The sequence below is a fragment of the Papio anubis genome, chromosome 8 (genome assembly GCF_008728515.1).
Source record: "Papio anubis isolate 15944 chromosome 8, Panubis1.0, whole genome shotgun sequence".
Lineage (NCBI taxonomy): Eukaryota > Metazoa > Chordata > Mammalia > Primates > Cercopithecidae > Papio > Papio anubis.
Genome location: NC_044983.1, coordinates 140216325 through 140239053, shown reverse-complemented (window position 1 = coordinate 140239053; position 22729 = coordinate 140216325). Strand labels below are relative to the sequence as shown.

General features: G+C 44.5%; 1 pseudogene; it reads right to left on the bottom strand.

Annotated features, from left to right (window-relative positions):
* Positions 1–8953: 8953 nt before the first annotated feature.
* On the bottom strand, positions 8954–10010 carry LOC116276303 (annotated as a pseudogene).
* Positions 10011–22729: the final 12719 nt, after the last annotated feature.

Genomic DNA, 22729 nt, shown 5'->3' with positions numbered 1-22729 from the left:
TTGCCCGTTCCGTTTCCGTTTCCGCATTTATCATTCCTTCCTTCTTCTTCCTTCTTCTTCTTCTTCCTTCTTCCAGCCTTCTTCTTCCTTCCTTCCTTCCTTCCTTCAGCCTAACCACCACCCCTGCCCCTACCCCTTCTTTCTTCAAACCTGACCTAGGCCCTAAACCTGGCCCCACAAACTGTTTCTTCAGCCTAGGCCTGGGCCCTGAGCCCCTGGCCTAAAACTCAGCCTAGGCCTAGCCCTGTTTCAAACCTGACAGCCTATTTTCATTTACAACTCAGCCCTATTCAACCCTTCCTTCTTCCTGGCCTCCTTCCTTCTTCTTCTTCCTTTCTTCCTTCTTCTTCCATTCCATTCCATTCTTCTTCTTCCTTCCTTCCCCTATTTCTTCTTCCTTCCTTCCTTCCTTCTTCCTTCCTTCTTCTTCATTATTTCATTCCTTCCTAACCCCTATTTCTTTATTTTCCTATTTCTTCTTTCTTCATTTCATTCATTTCTTCTTTCATTTTCAAGCCTAATTTTCAGCCCTAGACCTAAATGACCCTGGCCTATTTATTTCAATGCATTTCAGCCTGGCCCTTCCTATTTCTTCATTTCCTTCCTTCCTTCCTGATTCCATTCCATTTCTTCCTTCTTCTTCTTCCTTCCTATTTCCTTCATTTCATTCATTCTATTTCTTCCTTCCTTCCTATTTTCTTCCTTCTTCTTCTTCCATTATTCCATTATTTATTCCCCTATTTATTTATTTATTCCATTCCCTATTTCATTTCATTCGACCCTGACCCTATTGACCATGACCCCTAGACCCTGGACCCCTAACCTGGCCACTGCCCTTCTTCTTTTCCTTCCTTCCTTCATTCTTCCTTCCTTCCTTCCTTCCTTCCATTCCTTCTTTCTTCCAACCCTAACCCCTAACCCGACCCCTGACCCTAACCCCTAACCCCTAACCCTAACCCTCACAACCCTAACCCTAATCCTCTAACCCTCTACCCTCTAACCCTCACGCTCGCCCTAGCCGTAGCCCTAGCCCTAGCCCTAAAACCCTAACCCTAACCCTTGGGTGGAGAGAACCTCTGTGCGCAGGATTCAGAGGGGATTTCGGTTTCCCGTTTTCCACACTGGACCATTCTAAGTAGTCTCTGACCTTCGCTATTCAGGGCTAGAAACAGGAAGGATTTTATTCACTGTGGATGCGGCCCCGAGTTGTCCCAAAGCGAGGCGGTGCCGCCAACGTCTGTGCTGAGCAGAACGCAGCTCCGCCCTCGCGGTGCCCCCCACGCCAGGGTCTGGGCTGAGTAGAACGCTGCTCCGCCTTCATGGTACCCCGCAGGTCTGTGCAGAGCAGAACACAGCTCCGCCCTCGCGATGCTCTCAGTGTATGGGCTGAGAATGCAGCTCCGCCCTCACAAACGTACAGCGCTGGCGCTGGCGCAGAGTCGCGCGCCAGGCGCGGCGCAGGTCGGCGCAGGCGCAGAGTCAGAGGCCGGCGCAGCGCAGGGGCAGAGTCGCAGACCGGGGCGGCGCAGGCGCAGAGTCGCACGCCGGCGCAGGCGCAGAGTCGCACGCCAGGCACGGTGCAGGCCGGCGCAGGCGCAGAGTCGAAGGCCGGCGCAGCGCAGGCGCAGAGTCGCACGCCAGGCCGGCGCAGGCGCAGAGTCGCAGGCCAGGGCTGCGCAGGCGCAGAGTCGCGCGCCAGGCGCGGCGCAGGCAGGCGCAGACGCAGAGTCGCAGGCCGGCGCGGCGCAAGTGCATAGTCGCACGCCCGCGCGGTGGGGGCGGGGGAGGGTCGCGGCGCAGGCGCAGAGACGCACGCCGCGTGGGCCTGAAGGGGCGCGGTGCAGGCGCAGAGACGCATGCCGCGGGGCGGGGGGTGGGGGGGTGGGGGCGGCGCACAGACGGGCGAAACATCAGTAATCTGATGCCCCCTGCTTGCAGCCGCGCACTACAGGGCCCTCTTGCTCACAGTGCTGTGCCAGTGCGCCCCCTGCTGGCGACTAGAACAACTGCAGGGCCCTCTTTCTTACAGTGGTGGCCAGCGCCCTCTGCTGGCGCCGGGGCACTGCAAGGCCCTGTTGCTCGCAGTATAGTGATAGCACGCCACCTGCTGGCAGTTGGGGACATTGCAGGGCTCTCTTGCTCACAGTGTAGTGGCAGCACTCCTGATGCTGGCAGCTGGGGACACTGCCCGGCCCTCTTGCTCCAAGTGAAGTGGCAGCTGGGGACACTGCCGGGCCCTCTTGCTTGCCTTGTAGTGGGGGCACGCCCCCTTCTGGACGCTGGGGGCACTACAGGAACCTCTTGCTCACAGTGGAGTGGCAGCACGCCCCCTGCTACCAACCAGAACACTCCAGGGTCCTCTTGCTCATGGTGTGGTGCCCGTGCGCCACCTGCTGGCAGCTAAGGACACTGCAGGGTCCTCTTGCTCACAGTATACTCGTCGTACGCCCCCTGCTGGAAGCTGGGGACACTGTCCGGCCCTCTTGCTGGCAGTGTCGTGGCAGCACAACACCTGCAGGCAGATGGGGACTATGCAGGGCCCTCTTGCTCCAAATGTGACGGCTGGCGCCCCCTAAAGGCCGCCTCCTGCACCACTTAAAGTTGGAGCGCCAGTTATTAAGCACCATCAGTTCTGGAAATTGATGTGCCAGTTCTTGTCTAACTTGGAAGAAAGGTTTTCACCAAGAGGCAATACAAAGATGGCAGACAACTTCATTGAAAAAAATACAGTGTGAAGAGCTTATTGTAGAAAAATAGAGAGGAGAAGGCTGATCATGCAGGAAAGCAGCCTAAGAGTCCTGTGCAGGGAATTTTATTTTGGACTTCTTCACATTCCTGCCTCTGTCTCAGGTCTCCGCCAGTTTTCTTTGTCTGGTTTTCCTGCTACTGCCTTAGGTCCCCAACTTGCCCCACTTAGGCTTGTGGGACCTCCTCACTGTTGGTTGAGGCACATGTGTGGTCATCGATCCGAATCCACTCTGGCACCAGGGTCCTTTCCGCCATCCCAGGCAGGGTGACAGTGGTCACCTTTGTACCTACTGCGTCTATCTCTTTTGAATGTGCTTCTCTGACCTAATCTGTACTTATGGTGCCAGGTTTCTTTTAAGAATGTCCCCTTTGTCCGTATCAGCATGTAGCTACCAATATTGTGACATTATTACTGCAGAGTGAATGATGACTGGGGCATCTTAAGAGGAGTTCTAGGGTGTTTCTTTCTGCATAGGTACCTCTTCTCCCTCCTACCCACAGTTGACAAGTGCCTATCCACTCCAGCATTACAGATGCCACCAAATGTGAATTTTTGGTGGTCCCTCCAGGTGAGCCTTCCCAGACTTTCCCTTTTCCAGGAGCTCCCCCTCCTGTTCATGTCTAGCCATCTATCTGCTCTAACAGAGCCCACTACCCTGTGTCTTTCCCAAAATAGTGAGGGAACGATTATTGGAAACCATAGGAAATAATATGCATGTAGATGAAAACTTTACAACTTACACAAATAATCACTCAAAATCATCCTTACACTAAAAATGCAAAACTATACAATTTCTAGAAGAAACTATAGAAGAAAAGCTATGTGCCTTTGGGTTTGGTAATGAATTTTAACAAATGACATAAAAGGTTGATATACACAGAAGAAATGACAATGTGGATTTCTTAATATTTACAGTTTATACTCTGGAAAAGACCTTGTTGAGGGAACAAAAAGACAAGCCACATATTGAAAAAAAATTTTGCAAAACACAGATCTAAGAATTTGTATTCAAAATATATACAAAATTCTTAAAACTAAGCAATAAGTTAAACAGCTCAATTAAAAATGCACACAGTTCTGAACAGATACCTCACCAAAGATGATCTACATATGGCAAGTAAACATAAAAAAAGATGCTCAACATACTAGAGAACTGAAAACCACAATGAGATAGCATGGCTGGTCTATATCTGTTAGAACTGCTAAATTCCAAAAAAAATGACAAATTGCTGAAGGAAAAACAAGAACTCTTTTCATTGCTGGTGGAAGACAGTGTGTAAGACCAGAATATGCCACCCCAAAATATGATGGTAGGAAACCAGAATATGCCACCCCAAAATATGTCCCTTTGGCATAAGAACTATTCTGAGCTGATTACTCTGAAAGAATGCTAAAAAAGGAAGTTCTGAAAACAGAGTAGAAGTTACCCTTGTGTAAGGAAAATTTACATCTATAAACGAAATCCCCATTTAAAAGATATCTCTCTTTCTCTCTCTCTCTCTCTCTCTCTCTCGGCACCAACCAAGAAAAGAAGGATGACTAAATCACTGAAGAGTCTTATGAACAGAGAACGCATGGAGTTAAGTCTGTATAAGAAAACTTACCCTTGTCTACTGTGCTTTTGCTTGTTACCTCCCCACTACTGAGCCTCAATTCTTCTTTCTTTAAGTTGAAGACAGCATTTACACTTAAATTGAAAGCCACCTGCTGGGGATTTACTCATTTTCCCCTGAGTATCTCCCATGTATCCATAAGGTATACATGTTTTTAAACTTGTCTACTTTTTTCTCATTTTAATCTGTAATTTGTTACAGAGGGTCCCATCTAAGAATTCCGTAAAAGTAGAGAGAAAATTATTTTTCCTCCCCTATTACAAGTTGGGCAGTTTTTCCCAAAGCTAAACAAGTCTCATCTTACAATCCAAAAGTCACATTCATAAGTATTTTGACAGCTACTTTGATATTATTTCCAAACAAAAGCTACCATGCAATTATGTACAGAAGTCCTATTCATAATGACCAAAGGAAAAAAAGGAATCAGAAGGTCTTACAACAGATGACTGTGTGGGAACCCACTCAGACATCAAGAGTTGTCATAGGGGCCAAGCACGGTAGCTCATGCCTGTAATCCCAGCACTTTGGGAGGCTGAGGCAGGTGGATCACGAGGTCAGGAGATCAAGACCATACTGGCTAAAATGGTGAAACCTCGTCTCTACTAAAAAAAGTACAAAAAAAATTTGCCAGATGTGGTGGCGAGCACCTGTAGTCCCAGCTACTCGGGAGGCTGAGGCAGGAGAATGCCATAAACCTGGGAGGTGGAGCTTTCAGTGAGCCAAGATCACGCCACTGCACTCCAGCCTGGGTAACAGAGCAAGACTCTCTCTCAAAAAAAAAAAAAAAAAGTTGTTATAAAGATTATTTAAATGAAAACATTTGAGATACCAAAGATGAAGAAAGAAATCTTACCAGAACTTACTTTATCTAATTAAAGCAGAGCTCCCAGAAAATACAGCTGCCATTAACCCCATCCAAGGAGTTTCTTTCAAATTCAGCTGCCAGGAAGACAGCCTACACAATTCCCATTAGCACTGATAAATGAAAATGAAATCCTAAGCTCCCAACTGACTGAACGGACCCCCTCTTGGCTGAGGGGATCCCAGAGTGACTTTCAAAACTGAGTTCTCGGATTTACAGAGGGTCCCATCTTAGAATTCTGTAAAGGTAGAGAGAAAATTATTTTTCCTCCCCTATTACAAGTTGGGCAGGATAGGATGACAGGGGTCAGATACACCTCATTATATCCCCTCCTTTGCTAACCATGATGAGGCTTTCTTCCCTAAGGATTTAACAGAAACAAGCCTTTCAAAGGACTCCACCACTGATTTCAACCAACTGCCTGAAGCTGCCTCTCCTCTCTTGCCTAATAAGAGACCACCCATGATGGAGAGGTTCTGGACAGCGTACACAGGATGCACAGAGCGAGTTTTCATATCCTCTGCTTCAACTTTTAATGTCAGAGGGCTGAAAACTCCACCCTGGGATCATGTTAACACTGCCATTTTTTTGTACATTGGACCCATGAAGGAGCAAGAAACTCAATTGCGCATGCATGCATTTCTCCTTTCATAAATATGCATGACTCCTCCTAGAGCTTATTAAATATGTGTATTTGGCCATGCCACTCAGTATAAATTACTATTTCCTTTACCTCTTCCTTGAAGTGTCTGTTTCTGACTTCTGGCTGGAGGTTATGCTTCCTAGCCTGTCAGAACTATCCTGCAGGCTGCAACCCTTTACAGGAAATAAATCTCTCACTGGGTGCAGTGGCTCATGCCTATAATCAAAGCACTTTGGGAAGCCGAGGCGGGTGGATCACCTGAGACCAAGAGATGGAGACCATCCTGGCCAACATGGTGAAACCCCGTCTCTACTAAAAATACAAAAATTAGCTGGCCATGGTGGCGCATGCCTGTAGTGCCAGTTACTTGGGAGGATGAGGCAGGATCATCGCTTGAACCTGGGAGGTGCAGCTTGCAGTGAGCCAAGATCCCTCCACTGCACTGCAGCCTTGGCAACAAGAGTGAAACTCCGACTCAAAAAAACAAAAACATAATGAAATCTCTCCTTTCCGATTTTATGAAGCTCATCATTCTTCAGTTGACAGCATTAAAAAGTTCAAAAAGACCTTCCATACTCTCCCACAGAAGTCCTAGAAATCTCCATTTTGTTAATCATTTTGGATGCCTGAGAACTTGTAATCCAATGAGTAGAAATGTTGGTACCCCATTTATGGTTGTCATCCTGCCAGTTCTCGGGAGTTTGTATAAGTCTAAATCTGCAAGGGTCTCATCCCATAAGGACCCTTGTCTCTTTCTCTGTTGCCTTTGCCCACTGGCTCTGGCAACTGGGGTCTTTCTTTCTCCTTGGCTATCTTTGGATATGGGGGCTCCATCTTCTGTGCCACCTTAGGGAATGCCTTTTGCATGCATGGCTAAGTCATTAAAAAGTCTACAGTTTGAGTAACATTTTGAGTGAGTACTCTCTGAAGCTGGGTTGGAATCTCAAGCTTCTTTGTCTGAAAGGTAACTCTTGGGATACAAGTTTCTTATCCTAGCTTTGGTTTTGAGGCCTCTCTGTTCTCCTCTTGGGTTGAAAGTTATTCCTGGCTTTTTGTTTCATGGTGTCTCTGTGATCTTGGTCTTGCTCCTTTCATGGGAATTTCTCAGTTGACTAAATTTTCCCTTCTCAAACCTCTGCTGACTGTGTGTTCCACCAATATGGAACTAATTCTGTCTACTTCCTTTCCTGTTTGCATGACTTTACCAAGAATTATTTAGAACTTTAATAGTTCTTTCGAGAAAATTTTGATCTTCCAAATTGCGTCCTTCAGACCTTTCCTTTCCTAACTGAGTCTCTCAACTCCCTATAATCACTGAAACTTTAGGCACCCCACTCCATGCCTTGGAAGCTCTCAGTGTGCTCAAGGATCTGCAAAAGCAAACACCTGAGGCTGAAAAATAAAATAGAAAAAATAAAACAAAATTTAATTCTCAGCTTCATAAGATTATATGTCAAAAGAAAATCTTGAAAATCTTAAAAATCTCCAAAAACATTGGTGAAAAAAAGCTTTAGCCCTCATATGAAGAAGATAAAAACTTGTTCCATTTTCCAGAAACACAGTTATAATACAAACATAAAATGGGGTAAAGACAAAAACCAAGTCTTCGATATAAACTAGTGAATTTTGTATTATTGTCATCACATTAGTCAGGGTTCCCCAGAAAGGCACAATCCGTAGGATATATGTAGATAGACAGATGAGAGAAGGTTCACATAATTATGAAGGCTGAGAAAGTCCACGATAGGCTGTCTCCAAGTTGGGGAACCAGGAAAGCTGGGAGCATTGCTCAGTCCATGTCCCAAAGACTCAGTATCAGTTAAGCCAATGGTGTAACTCGCATTCTGAGGCCAAAGGCCTGAGACCCTGAAGTTCTGATGTCAAAGGCAAGAGAAAGATGTTTCAGTTTCAGAAGGAGATAATTCACCTTTCCTCTTCCTTTTTGTTCTATCTGGGCTCTCAAGCAATTGGATGGTGCCTGTATTAGTCTATTTTTATACTGCTATGAAGAAGTACCTGACTCTGAGCAATTTATAAAGAACAAAGAGGTTTAATGGACTGACAGTTCCACATGGCTGGAGGGGCCTCACAATCATGATGGAAGGGGAAGCAAAGATGTCTTTCTTCACATGGCAGCAGCAAGAAGTGCTAAGCCAAAGGGGAAAAGCCCCTTATAAAACCATCAGATCATGAGAACTCACTCACTATCATGAGAGCAGCATGGCAGTAACCACCACCATGATTCAATCGTCCCCCACCGGGTCCCTCCCACAACATGTAGGGATAATAGGAACTACAATTCAAGATGAGATCTGGGTGGGGACACAATCATACCATATCAGTGCCCATCCACATTGGGTCAGGGTGGATCTTCCTTATCTCAGTGTCTTCCAGAAACACCCTCACACTTATGTCCAGAAACTGTGCTTTACCAGTTGTTAGTATCTCTTAATCCAATCAGGCAGACATCTAGAATTAACCATCAGAATATTTATGCGTGATTCATGGCTAAAATTTCAGGGTGAAAGATCTCTATTTGTGTTTGTATGTCTATTAATGTATGTTCTGTATATGTGATTTTTCTTAACTCTGGATAGCACTGCAAAATTCATTTATAAAATCCTCTAAAAGTGTTCTATTCTAACTTGGCTTGGAAAAAAAATCATTTATAAATAAATATTCCCCAAACTCCTAGAAATATAGGAACTGATCCAAATGTTTTTCAAGTTAACACGATTTGGATAAAACTTAGTTAAATAAGATAAATTTAATGTTTTTTGTGTAATAAAACAACTATGTCTTCAGAGTTACCACTATTCTATTAAATATAAAACAAACGAGTTTCTTTTTTTTCTTTTCTTTTTTTTTTTTTTTTTTTTTGAGATGTAGTCTCTCTCTGTCACCCAGGCTGGGGTACAGTGGTGCGATCTCGGCTCACTGCAAGTTCTGCCTCCTGGGTTCAGGCCATTCTCCTGCCTCAGCCTCCCGAGTAACCAGGACTACAGGCACCTGCCACCACGCCCAGTTAATTTTTTTTAAATTTTTACTAGAGACAGGGTTCCACAGTGTTAGCCAGGATGGTCTTGATCTCCTGACCTCGTGATCCACCCACCTTGGCCTCCCAAAGTGCTGGGATTACAGGTGTGAGTCACCGTGCCCGGCCAACAAACAAGTTTCTATTCTGCTTGAGTGCTTACAAGAAGCTAATATTATACTTACTAGATAATTAGAATCAAATCTATAGGCTTTAAGATTTTAAGTTGTCATTCTTATGAAAAACATTATTTCCTTTTTTTTATGGTGAAAAGATATACATCTATTTAGAATCAGCCACCTGCACACCTGGACTCAGTTTAGATGATCCCAAGTTTGTTGGCAACATCCAAAGCATCGTAATCAGGAGCCAGTCGAACATATGCCTTCTTCTCTCCATCAGGCAGAATCAGGATGTTGACCGTGGCCACATCCACGTCCCAGAGCTTCTTCACAGTCTGTTTGATCCGGTGCTTGTTGGCTTTAACATCGACAGTGAACACAAGCATGTTGTTGTCTTCTATCTTCTTCATGGCTGATTAAGTGGTCAGTGGAAACTTGATGATAGCATGGTGGTCAAGCTTGTTTCTCCAGGGGGCGCTCTTCCCAGGATATCTGGGCTGCCTCCGGAGTCGCAGTGTCTTGGGACGCTGGAAGGTGGGTGAGGTGCAGATCTTCTTTTTTTGGGAGTCTGTGGACACATTTCAACACTGCCTTCTTGGCCTTTAAAGCCTTTGCTTTGGCTTTGGCTTTAGGAGGGGCAGGAGCTTCCTTCATTTTTGGTGCCATCTTGTGAAAAGCGAAAAACATTCATTATTTCAATAATAAGTTTTTTACAGTAAATCTGTCTAATAGTAGTTTCCAAAATACTTTTGGTAATTTTTAACCTTAAAGTTAAGCTAAGTAAAATATTTCCATTAAATATCTACCTCATTTATAAATAAGATACAATACTAAAACATTAATTACTGAACATAAGTAATTCAAGTTTACATACTTTTGGCTTCTTATTTTTACAGAGAAACTAGATATTTTGGCCTGTTAATAAACATGTTTTTGCCTACCACACTGAGAAACTCAGACGGAGTGACACTCAGTCTCAAAAAAGAAAAAGAAAAAAAAGAAATATCTTTCTCTTAAGTTAACTCTTGTTTTTTTGTTTTTTTGTTTGTTTTTGTTTTTTTGAGATGGAGTCTCACTCTGTCGCCCAGGCTGGAGTGCAGTGGTGCGATCTCGGCTCACTGCAAACTCCGCCTCCTGGGTTCACACCATTCTCCTGCCTCAGCCTCCCGAGTAGCTGGGATTACAGGCGCCCACCACCACACCGGCTAATTTCTTGTATTTTTTAGTAGAGATGGCGTTGAACCGTCTGTTGGCCAGGATGCTCAGGTGATCTCCTGACTTCGTGGTCCTTTCCATCGTTGGGGTCCCAAAGTGCTGGGATTACAGGCGTGGAGCCACCACTTCCTCGCCATGTCTTTAGCTAAGACTAAATCACAACTAGCTGACCCGAATACTGAATTTTCCTCCACATGTGGGAGGGGAGGTACTCTTGTTTCCATACTCACAGAGTGCCTTGCACCTGTCTCTAGAATTGAGGACATATTTTTGTAATCGAATGAGTCTTACTTCCTCTATTAGGAGATCTAGTGGTTAGGAAAGGTCCTGTCCGCATCTGTTAACCTCGTAACAGGACTTCATTATAAGTTTTACTTTGGCTAGCAGTTCAAACCTGCAGTAAGCTATGGGTGTTAGAGATAGGCCTCATGATTTAGCTACAGTCTTCTTTAGAGTAGGTATCAGCCCTTTCGCCTTTCCAGAGGACCTACGGTCTCCACACAGAGTGAAGGTCATATTGGATTCTTACAAAGCACTCTGAGGATAGGTAGTCTGGGATACACCTAGCTGTGAAAGGTGGGCCCTTGTCACTTTGCAGGCTTTTAGATTTCCGAAACTGAGGAGTTATTTCCTTCTAGGCAAACGATTTTTCAGGCTGGGGTGGGGAATGCCTCGATCTAGACCAGTGAAGGTATCAGTGAGTATTAGCAAATATTTGAATCTCCTGCAGAAAGGCAGCTGAGTAAATTATTGAGCTTGCCAGTTCTCAGCCTGGATAAGGTTCCTCATTTTGAACAGGTTTAATCTGAGAAACAGGATGAAAACTTGCTGGCTGTTTGGGTCCTGTCAGGCACAGCAGCTCTCATGTGCTGAGACACCTGTTCTTAGCTGTACTTTCATAAATGATTTACCCCTAATATAACAAAGCTGAGACTTATTTTTGAAACAAGAAACAATCCTACTTCGATTAGGGATGATCAAAGAATCATGGTTACTACAGTGCTGAATTATATGTCCTACGATTGGTAAACTGTGAGTCGGATTAGTAATTTATTACACATGCCTATCAGTCCAGCACAGAGGGAGCCCTGGACTGAAATGACAATCTCTGGCCAACATTTTTGTTACTTCATGTCAGAGTATTCATAGACCCAGTTCTATGGGCATGATGGCATGAGCCAGCAGTGCCCAGCTAAGCTTCATTGGCCCTTTCTGTGTAGGGAGCCTTGGCTGTGGCATCTACAAGGTAGCATGTTCCTTTTAGCATGAGATTGGTCTCTCTTTTGCATGTCCTGCCTGCAATTACATTATCCAGTCACTTTTTGGCAGCAAAGCAGACATTCTTTGAGGACAAGCTCAACGTAATCGTGAATGATGTTTTGATGGGTGCAGCAAAGCCAACTTGGGGGTCAGGTAGTCCCTACCCATTCACAAACCTGCAGCATAATGCACATGTACCCTAGCACTTAAAATAAAATCATACTTGGAATCAGCGTAAATGTTAACTTTTAAATCCTTTCCCAACTGCAGGGGCCTGGTAAGTTCAATTAACTCAGCTTTTTGAGCTGAGGTAGAGGCCAGCAAGGCTTGTGCCTTGACTCTCTTGTGCTGACTAATAATAGCATATCTAGCCCTCCTGTTTTCCCGATGCATAAAACAACTTGCATCTGTTAACCACTCTTCCTTGGGATGATCAAGGGATTCATCTCTCTTAAGTCTGGCCTGCTAGAATAAATTTGTTTCATAACCTGTGACATGCTTTGGCTGTGTCCACAGTCGAATCTTATCTTGAATTGTAGCTCCCATAATTCCCATATATCGTGGGAGGGACCCAGTGGGAGGTAATCGAATCAGAGGATGGGTCTTTCCCATGCTGTTCTTGTGACAGTGAATAAGCCTCATGAGATCGGAGGTTTATTTATTTATTTATTTTTGAGATATAGTCTTACTCCATTGCTCAGGCTGGAGTGCAGTAGCATGATCTCGGCTCACTGCAACCTCTGACTCCTGGGTTCAAGCGATTCTCCTGTCTCAGCCTCCCAAGTAGCTGGGATTACAGGCGCCCACCATCATGCCTGTCTAATTTTTGTACTTTTAGTATAGACAGGGTTTCACCATGTTGGCCTCGATCTCCTCACCTCAGGTCATCCACTGCCTTGGCCTCCCAAAGTGCTGGGATTACAGCTGATGGTTTTATAAAGGGGAGTTTCCCTACACAAGCTCTTTTCCCTGCTGCCGTGTAAGAGATGTGACTTTGCTCCTCATTTGCCTTCTGCCATGAGTGTGAGGCCTTGACCATGTGCAACTGTGAGTCAACTAAACCTCTTTTCTTTATAAATTACCCAGCCTCAGATATGTCTTTATTAGCAGCATGAGAACAGACTAATACAACAACCTGTCTGCGCCGGAAGGCTAGGAGCACCTGTGGACTCTGGCAGATAAGTAGCTGCATTTATGGTTTGGCAAGGCTTTGGGATTTTGTGTGTCTTGGGTGTCTAACAATAAGGCCTGATACTTTCATAAATATTCTCCCTATTATCGTGCCCGTTAGCTTCTAGGACTACCATCCCTTGTTATGGGGTCAAAACCTGTGAGTGCTGTTCTAATGTTAGTTTTATTAGCCATACCTAGAAAGTGAGTGGCAACAATAGCTCCTAGACATCAAGGCCACCCTGAGGCCACCCTGGTCTATCTGCTTAGAAAATTGGGCTACTGGCCTTGGAATCCCCAGTTTGGGACAAAGAGATTGCCCAAGGCCTATGACTTTTTGGCCACATAGATAAAAATGGTTCATCAACCTGGGGACTCCGGCTGCAGCAAGGAGCCCAATTTCTCCATGTACGAAAGTATTGAAGGTTTGTTTGCAGTTCCCTAGCCATTGACATTCTAGAGGCATAAATCTTTCCTTTTAGTATATCATATAAAGGCTTGGCTACATGTCCAAATCTGGGCACCCATGACGGCAGTACCCAGACATTTCTAAAGCCACAGTCATTCGTTGGACTGGGATCCTTGGATGACTAAAATAGCTTTTTTATCTTCTAAGGATGTTGATCAGTTCTAGAGGTTAGATAGATTCAAATATTTCAGTCTTTGAGTCAAAATCTGGAGCCCACTGTATGGTGATACCCTGTATCTGCAAGTTCCAGGAAATTTACCAACTTAACAGTACTATATAATGTGAGTCTTACTTAGTTGGGCTAGCAATGAGCAGTCACCTACATATTAATAATTGTGTCTCTCCAACTGTAGATTTCTTAAGTCCTTAGCTAGAGCATTTTCAAATAAGGGGACTATCCCAGAACCTTCCTCGGAGATGACTGTTCAGGGTTAGTTTTTAGGCTGAATGTGCCAAAGCAATGCATCTGGATGAGTCATTCAAAGGCAAAATATGCTTAAGTAATCTGGATGCATTGAGAGATAGAAAAATGTGTCTTTCTAGGATTCAGAGGTAAATCCAGCTTGCATCCCCCTGGGACTCTGGTGTAAGTATTGGGGACAATGAGGTGTATATGGAGAAACTGCATTTATTAATGCTCTGTTGGTTTTGATTAAATCTGTACTTAAGCATTAGGCTTTTCATCTGCGATGTGAGTATTTCAGGCGAAAGATCTCAATGGCTCTTAATTATACTGTAAGAATTTAGAGCTGGTAATGGGGATAGAATTTGCTTATTAGGTTTATCTAGGATATGGTGACAGGCGAGACTCTCATGGCTCAGTAACCTGGCGCACCATTAGGCTTTTCATCCGGTGACGCGGCGCAGTATTGTGGCGGTGACTCATGGCTCCAGTAACTCCGGCGCCACAGGGCTTTCATCCGCGACATGCAGCATTGTAAGGAGACTCATGGCCTTTGTAGTAACTCATGCACATGTTCACTGGTGATGTGGGCATTGTATGGAGACTTCCCTAATGCCTTAGCAATCAGCATTAGGCTTTTCTATTCGTGATGTGGGAATGCGCTAACTCACCCAACTCGGCAACCCCGCCAACCCACCAATCTCCCCGCCTGCCCCAAAACGTCGTATGAGGATGATCTTGACGCCCGACCAACGATCCTTAAGATGGTTCCCTGATCTCTCTGAAGATTTATCGACGCTGAAGACCGAGCCAGACCTCTGATGTTGAGATCGACGTTCATCTCTGACACCGGGTCCCACAACCCACTTCAGGCTTTGGCCAAAATCCACAGTCAAATCTTATCTCTTGAAATTGGTAGCCCATCCTTCCCATACCTGAGTAACCCAGTGTGAGGCAATCAATCAGGGATGGCCCTTCCCATGCTGTTCCTGTGACAGAATAACAAGCCCCCTGCGGGATCTGGCTGGTTTATTTATTTTTGAGATAAAAAAATTCCTCAGGGCCAGGACCGGAGGCCTGCTGGATTTGAATGGGGAGGGCTTCTAGCAAGTGCTCCAGAGCCTGTGGGTGGCCTAAACTCCTGGTGATTTACTTGAGATAACACTCAGGTGGTAAATGTGGGACAGCCTATTCTTAATCTCTTTTTTTTCCTGAGGGTCAGGATCAAAAGTATTTCTATGCTTATGATCTGTGAGGGTGACTATCACTTGTCTGAGCTAATAAATCCCATTAAGAGGTCAGGTATCTAGACGGTACTAAAAGGCAGATGAGAAACCCAGAGCCCCAAGATAACTTAGAAGATAAAAAGCAGTGTTTCTTGACTTGGCCATCATGAGAAGACAGGAGCCTCAGATGAATCAGGACAGGAGTCATCTGTCCTACACCTATTAAGTAGTTAATGCTCCCACCTGGCTACTCTGGTCACCTGAGGTCTTCCCATCTCCTCGACAGCTAATAGTCCAATGGGAGTTTCGCAGGTAGGAAGCATGCCCTACCACTTCTTGAGAGTCTGCTGGCTCTGGGTGGATGACTCCCTGGAAGCACAGTGCACTTCCTCTGGCAGTGGCCGCACCTTCATAGCTGGCTACTGGGTTGGATATCCAAGGCACAGTGGCCCAGAGGCCAGATTGGGACTTTACTCTTTCCTACTTCCATGCAGGGCCAGGGTTAAGGCTCTGAATGGTGGAGAGCTGCAAGGCTTCCAGCTGCCAGAAGCTGCCTCTTGAGATTACGAGTGATTTATGTTTTCTCTGGGCCCTATCTCTGTGATGGAAAACTGCAGACCAGGTCTTAAAATCTGATTCCACAGGAGTCTGAAGGCTAAAGTTGCTTTTATGGCTTCCTGCAGATATTTCAGAAGTAGATTGGGCTTATGTAATAAACTCCTATAATGCCTGTCCCTTCTTGAGCTGTGTGGCTGCTAGTGTATTCCTCAAGTCTAAATTATCCACCTTAGAATAAGGGGCTAGGTTTCATCTTTTCCCCGAGTACTTCCAGACTTTGTAAAAAATCAAAAAGCTTTTACTACACTTTTTACTCCTTCCAAGGAGTCAAAATGACTACACTTTTTCTCTCTATATCCCCCACTTTTCTTCCTAATTCAGATTAGAATCTTCTAGATTCTAGTTCCCTTGTCCTAGTCAGGCAATTCTCCTCGCTGTGCCTCCCACTCTTGATAGGTGGCCAGGGTCTTGCTGTAGGTTGCTACTCAGAAGCATTAGTTGTGCTTTGCTTTTACTCTTTATTATATATTTGTTTTTCACCATAGTGAGCATAAAATACCTGGTGCAAAACTTGCCCTGGGTCAGATCATACATCAAGATTAGCCCTCCCAAATTGGGTTCACAAATCCCTTCCTGGAATCTCTGAAAGCTGTTTTAGTTTTTCCTTGCATATGGCTAACTCAGACATAGAAAAGGGTCCATATACCTATATAGTGTCCCTATTATCATCTGTCACTTCCCAGAGAGGGCAAACATTCAACTTTGCCAGCTGATAAGAGGCCCTGCCGCATGTTGTTCTGGTGAAGCTCAGGTGTTTTGAGAGTGGGGTATGTATGTAAGACAGGACTCGAAGGGCAGGGAGAAGATGATGCCCGGACACTAGATAACTCTGGAAAACTAGAAGAAATTAATAACATCTTGCACACCTCACCAGAACTGGAAGGAGTCTGTGTTCTTATGGGGTGCTCAGACTGGCAGGGGAGAGTTCAGCCCCAGCTAAGAAAAGCCTAATATTAAGAGGCACTTGCATCAGAAGGGTAATCAATTATGTGCCATCCCTATTTTGTCTTTTCCTCCATCAAACATATAGAAGCCCATTTTCACTTTTTATCTTGACCAAGTATCAGAGAAGCCTGTATGTAAAGTATTTCCTCCCATTTAGTTTCTTAGTTTCTCTTCTATGAAACAAATTAAGCTGCAAAAAAAGGGGGAGGGGAATGGGAAGGCTGTAACTTGTATGTTGTAATGTATTGGTCCATTTTCACACTGCTACAACAACACTCTTTCAGGAAAAAAGTGACGTGCTGGGTTTAGAAAGTAGAGTCCAGCTGCCCTATACCAGCTCATCAAAGATGACCTTATGGTTAAGAAATGAGAGAAAACTGTTAAGAAAAAGTCTCATATTCTCCATCTTGAGGCTGTTTACAGGGGGTTGTCATAAAAGAGGCTGTCACTAAACAGGCAGATCTGATCCTATCATGTAGGGCTGTGAAATGCCACATTTCAACTCCTAGTCATAATGATGGAGAGGTTATTGCTGATTGTTTCTGATAACTAAGGTACAAAAATACTAGATTCCGAGACATCCCTTTTTTTCAGTGTCACTTGGACCAGTGGCAAATTAAATAAGCAATCAGCTAAAAGTCAGAGGATCCTTGAGGAAAGTAAAAGCTAAACTGTTTGGGGCCTCTTTCCTGGGGCAGCCTCCGGGCTACTACAAAACAGGTGGTGAGCAGAAAGGTGACAAAATGCAGAGCACTCAGGTGAGGGACAGAGAGCACAAGGTGGACAGTCCAAAAAGAGAACTTGGCAAACATCTTCTTTAGCCAAATCCATTCTTCTCAGTATACCCCAGGGCCCCTAACCTTGTGAGCTTGGCCTCTAATCTGAGTATGACACCCCCAGGTCTCTAAGTTTGGGCTGAGTCTCTCACCCTAACCTTATACCCTAGGGCCTCTCACTGAAGTAATAGTGGATAATCGTTCTTGCCCACCTGAATGGCTTCACGACTCCAAAAGACGGCCCACTTGCCAGCCGATTGATTCTGTGTGGATTGTTTTCCTTGGAGTGGGGGTCTTGTCTTGGTGTCCCTTCATGGTGTTGCTGAAAGATGTTGCTGGAAAAGAGGGTCCTGATACAGATCACAAAGTAGGATTCTTAGATCTTGTGCAGGAAAAAATTTGAGGTGAGTCAGAGAGCACAGTGAAGGAAGCAAGTTTATTAGAAATGACTCCATTACAGAGTTGGACATCCTCAGAAAACAAGAGCAGGAATGCATTGTCTTTTGTTAGTGTCTCCACTCATAAGTAACTATAAAGAGAAAGAGCTATAATTAAACTTGAAAGGTGCAGATGTACTCACTAAAGTTGGGGCTATTGGTTTTAACAGTGACCATTCGGGCTGGGCGCGGTGGCTCAAGCCTGTAATCCCAGCACTTTGGGAGGCCGAGACGGGTGGATCACGAGGTCAGGAGATCGAGACCATCCTGGCTAACACGGTGAAACCCCGTCTCTACTAAAAAATACAAAAAAAAAAATTAGCCGGGCGCGGTGGCGGGCGCCTGTAGTCCCAGCTACTCGGGAGGCTGAGGCAGGAGAATGGCGTGAACCCGGGAGGCGGAGCTTGCAGTGAGCTGAGATCCGGCCACTGCACTCCAGCCTGGGTGACAGAGCGAGACTCCGTCTCAAAACAAAAACAAAAACAATGACCATTAACCTGTTGACCTAAGCTAGTTCATTAATATTATCTTTAAGAAAAAATGCTGCACTTCTAAGACATATGTTTTTGAGGCTTGGTGGAAGATGTCTTGTATGGCCAAAAATATTCTGCAATTGTAATATGTGGCCAGCTAAAAAATGTGGCTATTTTCAGACCATAAGTGTTATCCTTCTAAATGCCTTGTGAGTACCTAGCTACTCATATTAAGACAGAGTATTCTAGTCATGTTTATTAAACTAGAAGCTTGGTAACCATGAGTTCCTCTAACACCGCAAGTCTCCTCCTCAAAGATAAAATATATTTCTTTAGGAATTTTGTGCATTTTGTTTGATAGCAGAACGGTATGTTTACCAAATGGCAGAAAAAGAGTGAGAATTAGTCCTCAAAGATTTCTCAGGATTGGATATAAACAAAGATGATTATAGGTAATATGCAGCTGATATGCAAAAGAAATTTTGTTTTGAAACCTAGTAGAGATTTTATATTTATTTATTTGTGTTTATTTATTTATTTATTATTATTTTGAGATGGAGTCTTGCTCTATTTTGCCCAGGCTGGAGTGCAGTACATGTGGCTCACTGAAACCTCTGCCTCCCGGGTTCAAGGGATTCTTCTGCCTCAGCTTCCCAAGTAGTTGAGATTACAGGCATGAATCACCACACCCAGCTAATTTTTGTGTCTTCAGTAGAGATGGGGTTTCACTCTGTTAGCCAGGCTGGTCTCCATTCTGACAAGTAGTCTGCCCACCTTCCGGCCTCCCAAATTGCTGGGATTACAGGCGAGCCACTGCTCCCAGGTACAGTAGGGTTTTAAAATAATTCAAACTGATTTCTTGCTGTTGAGCAGGGATCTGAGCAAATTTATCATGGGCCTGAGATCATGGGCCTGAACTAGGAGAAGACTGAAGACAGACTCTGGGGCATGTGATTAGTACAATGGAAACCAAATCCAAATTTAATAAAGGCTGCACCTCTTAGTTTCAAGATGTTTCCCTTCATTTTGAAATGTTGTGTTATTCTGTGAAGAAGAAAACTAGTGTGTTTATCCCCAGAGTAAAGAACAGGAGTTCCCTGGGGTTGAGCTGACTGAAGCTGTAGCTCCAGGATTAAAAAAATCTTCTTTTCACTTATAAACTAAAAATTAATTTCTAAGCTATTGACTAAATGGACCCTTTCTATTCTTGGATAAGGACATTCCAAAGTTAACCCTGAAAGCTAGTTCAAGCCATGGGTCACACATGCCTCATTATACTCTCTTCCCTTTGGTTTTAATTTTAATTTTAATTGTTAATTTATTTTTGTGGGTACACAGTTAGTGTATATATTTGTGGGGGTACATGACATACTTTGATACAGGCATTCAATGAGTAATACATGATAAAAAACAGGGTATCCCTCCCCTCAAGCATTTATAGCTTATGTTATAAACAATCCAATTATACTATTTTAGTTTTTATAAAATGTATAGTTAAATTATTTTTGACTATAATCACCCTGTTGTGCTATCAGATACTGTCTTATTCATTCTTTCTAACAATTTTTTGTACCCATTTCGCATCCCCACTAACCCCCTGTTCCCTCACTGCCCTTCCCAGCCTGTGGTAAACATCCTTATACTCTCTATGACGTCAATTGTTTCAAATTTTAGCACCCACAAATAAGTGAGAACATGTGACATTTGTCTTTCTGTGCCTGACTTATTTCACTTAACTTACTCTATCACCCAGGCTGGAGTGCAGTGGTGCCATCTTGGCTCACAACAGCCTCAACCTCCCAGGCTCAAGCAAGCCACACATCTCAGACTCCCAAGTAGCTGAAACTACAGACATGTATCACCACACCCAGCTAATTTTTGTGGTTTTTGTAGAGAGGGTTTTGCCATGTTTCCCAAGTTGGTTTTGAACTCCTGGGCTCAAGTTATTTGCCCACCTCAGCCTCACAAAGTACTCAGATTATAGGCATGAGCCACCATGCCCAGCCCCAACATTTCTGTTTTGTTTGTTTGGATAGAGGGTCTTGTGGTTGCCCAGGCTGAGAACAGTGGCACAATCTCAGGTCAATGCAATCTCCACCTCCCAGGTTCAAGCAATTCTCATGCCTCAGTCTCCCAAGTAGCTGGGATTACAGGTGTGCACCACCACACCCAGCTAATTTTTGTATTATTAGTAGAGCTAGGGTTTCACCATGTTGGCCAGGCTGCTTTCAAACTCCTGGCCTCAGGTGATCTACCCACCTTTGCCTGCCAAAGTGCTGGGATTACAAGCATCAGTCACCATGCCTGGCCCCAAACAAGATTTTTTAGAGACACTCATAGAGCAATCAGCCACTGTTGTCCAGCCACTTACAAGGTGAACATGATGACTCTAACCCCTATATCAAATCTAACCCTAAAATTAACCCTAATTCTAAACTTAGACTTCACCAGTCCTGGCTCTACCTGCCTGTGTTCCACCTGCCCAACCACCCACCCAACCAACCTGAATACCAATGGTTAGGGAGACACAAACCTAGTGGGCAATGACATCCCATACAACCCTGGACTCTACAGGCCAACACATATGTCCCAGGCGAGGACCTGCTCAACAGCTCTTACCAAGAGGGTCTGGGGTACTTTGCAGCCTAATCTATAGGGACACCCAACCCCGCAGGTAAACTCCAGGACAAAAGTTGATGTCATGAGAGCAGAGTCAGGGACATCAGGCGGCAGGTGCTGACTCTGGACCAGGCAAGCTAAGGAACATCAGCTGTCACAGCTCAATGTGAGATGCCATCAGCGCTTAGTTCAGTTCATGGGGCAACTCAACTTGTCACCTCTGTCCTAGAACTGCTAAGCTGTCTAGACAGCCTATGATTTGGGGGTACATGTTCCTTGGGTGAGAGCAAACGATGCCAAACCCATGAAAAACAGATGGACCTAGAGTTGGTAAATTTATCAAATGTAATGAAGAAAGTAGACGAAACTTTTTTTTTTTTTTTTTTTTTGAGATGGAGTTTCACTCTTGTCGCCCAGGCTGCAGTACAATGGCGTGATCTCAGCTCACTGCAACCTCTGCCTCCCGGGTTCAAGTGATTCTCCTGCCTCAGCCTCCCGAGTAGCTGGGATTACAGGCATGCACCACCACACCTGACTAATTTTGTATTTTTAGTAGAGATGGGGTTTCACCATGTTGCTAAGGCTGGTCTCAAACTCCCGACCTCAGGTGATCCACCCGCCTTGGCCTCCCAAAGTGCTGGGATGATAGGCGTGAGCCGTGGTGCCTGGCCTAATAGTAGATGAAACCTTTTAAGATTTTGAAGAAAAACGTGCAAGCTGCAAAATTATCTTGTAAAGCAACCAAGAAGAATAATTTAAAATCCTCTGTGAGGAAGCAGCTCTGCTCTAAGAATGCTTAAAGAAGAAAATTCAACGTTGCCAAAAAATCCACTTGTTAAATTGAGGTCATGGGATTTAAACAACATATTAGAAAGCCAGATATCTCTGCACACATTACAAAATAATATGGGTAAGTATGAACAAGCTTCCAAGAGAAATGGAACCTGATGATAACCATGGTGAATACAGAGAAGCCCTTAGCTGAGCTCTGCCAGGTTAAGGAAGGGTTTGAAATTAGAGGTGATGGAGGGATTATAGCAGAAGGCAAACAATGATGTTAGTGACAAACAGTTCTGCAAGCTGAGTCTGAATCTATGACCCCAAACCCTAACCTTCACCTAATTTCTAACCCTTAGACCATCATCCCTAACACCTAATATCTAACACTAACCACATCACTGACCCAAAACTAACTCTAACCCAATCCTCACCCTAAAACCTCACCTTCACCCTCTAACCCTTATTCTATCCCCTAAGACTCACCCTAAACCCCCCGTCACTCTCTAATCCTCTCCATCACCCTCACCCTAACCCAACCCCAACCTGATCCTTAAGTCAAACTGGGACCTTTAGGCTGGACAGACCAAGAATAGGTGGTTTTAACAGGACCCAATAGGGAACCCCTGGAGGAAGAACCATGGAGACACCAGCAAAGGAACAAAGGGGGAAGATCTGCCCTAGCATCTCCTTTACTCAAGCACTCCAAACTCACAGAAAAAGATTGGAGGGCAAAGGGCCAACCACCAATGGGGGATGCAGGACGGGCAGCACGGTGATAATAAGATCCAAAAGATAAGGACTGTCCTAGTCCAATCATTCGAAGTCCCTAAGGGACAGTTAATTTATTGGCTCATTCTAATATGGAAGACTGAACATCAGATCCATGGGTCATCTCACAAGAGACATGAGTATTAGAAGATTTAGTAAAAGCATGTTTCAGTGAAATGTAAATCAAACAGTGTTTTGATGGGCACATAACAAGACAGGGCTGGGTAGCGGGCTAAAGACCTGGTCTGAACTGTGAAGTGAACCAGGCTTCTGTTTCCTTGAGATGCAGAGTTCTAAAACCCCTTACTTGAAGTTCTGCATCTGGGTTGTAAATCAAGGAATCTTTTTGAGATCAGACATTTCCTTCCTACTGATGATTTCTAACAGCAAAGTGGCTGTCCATGATTTTAATAAACAAGGATTCTCAGTGGGAAAACAGACACTCAAGGGGGTCATTATATGACACTTTACATCTGCACAGTGACCACGGAGGAAATCTATTTCCTGAATACGTTACCTCAGCCTGACGAATGATAGGGCAGAGAGC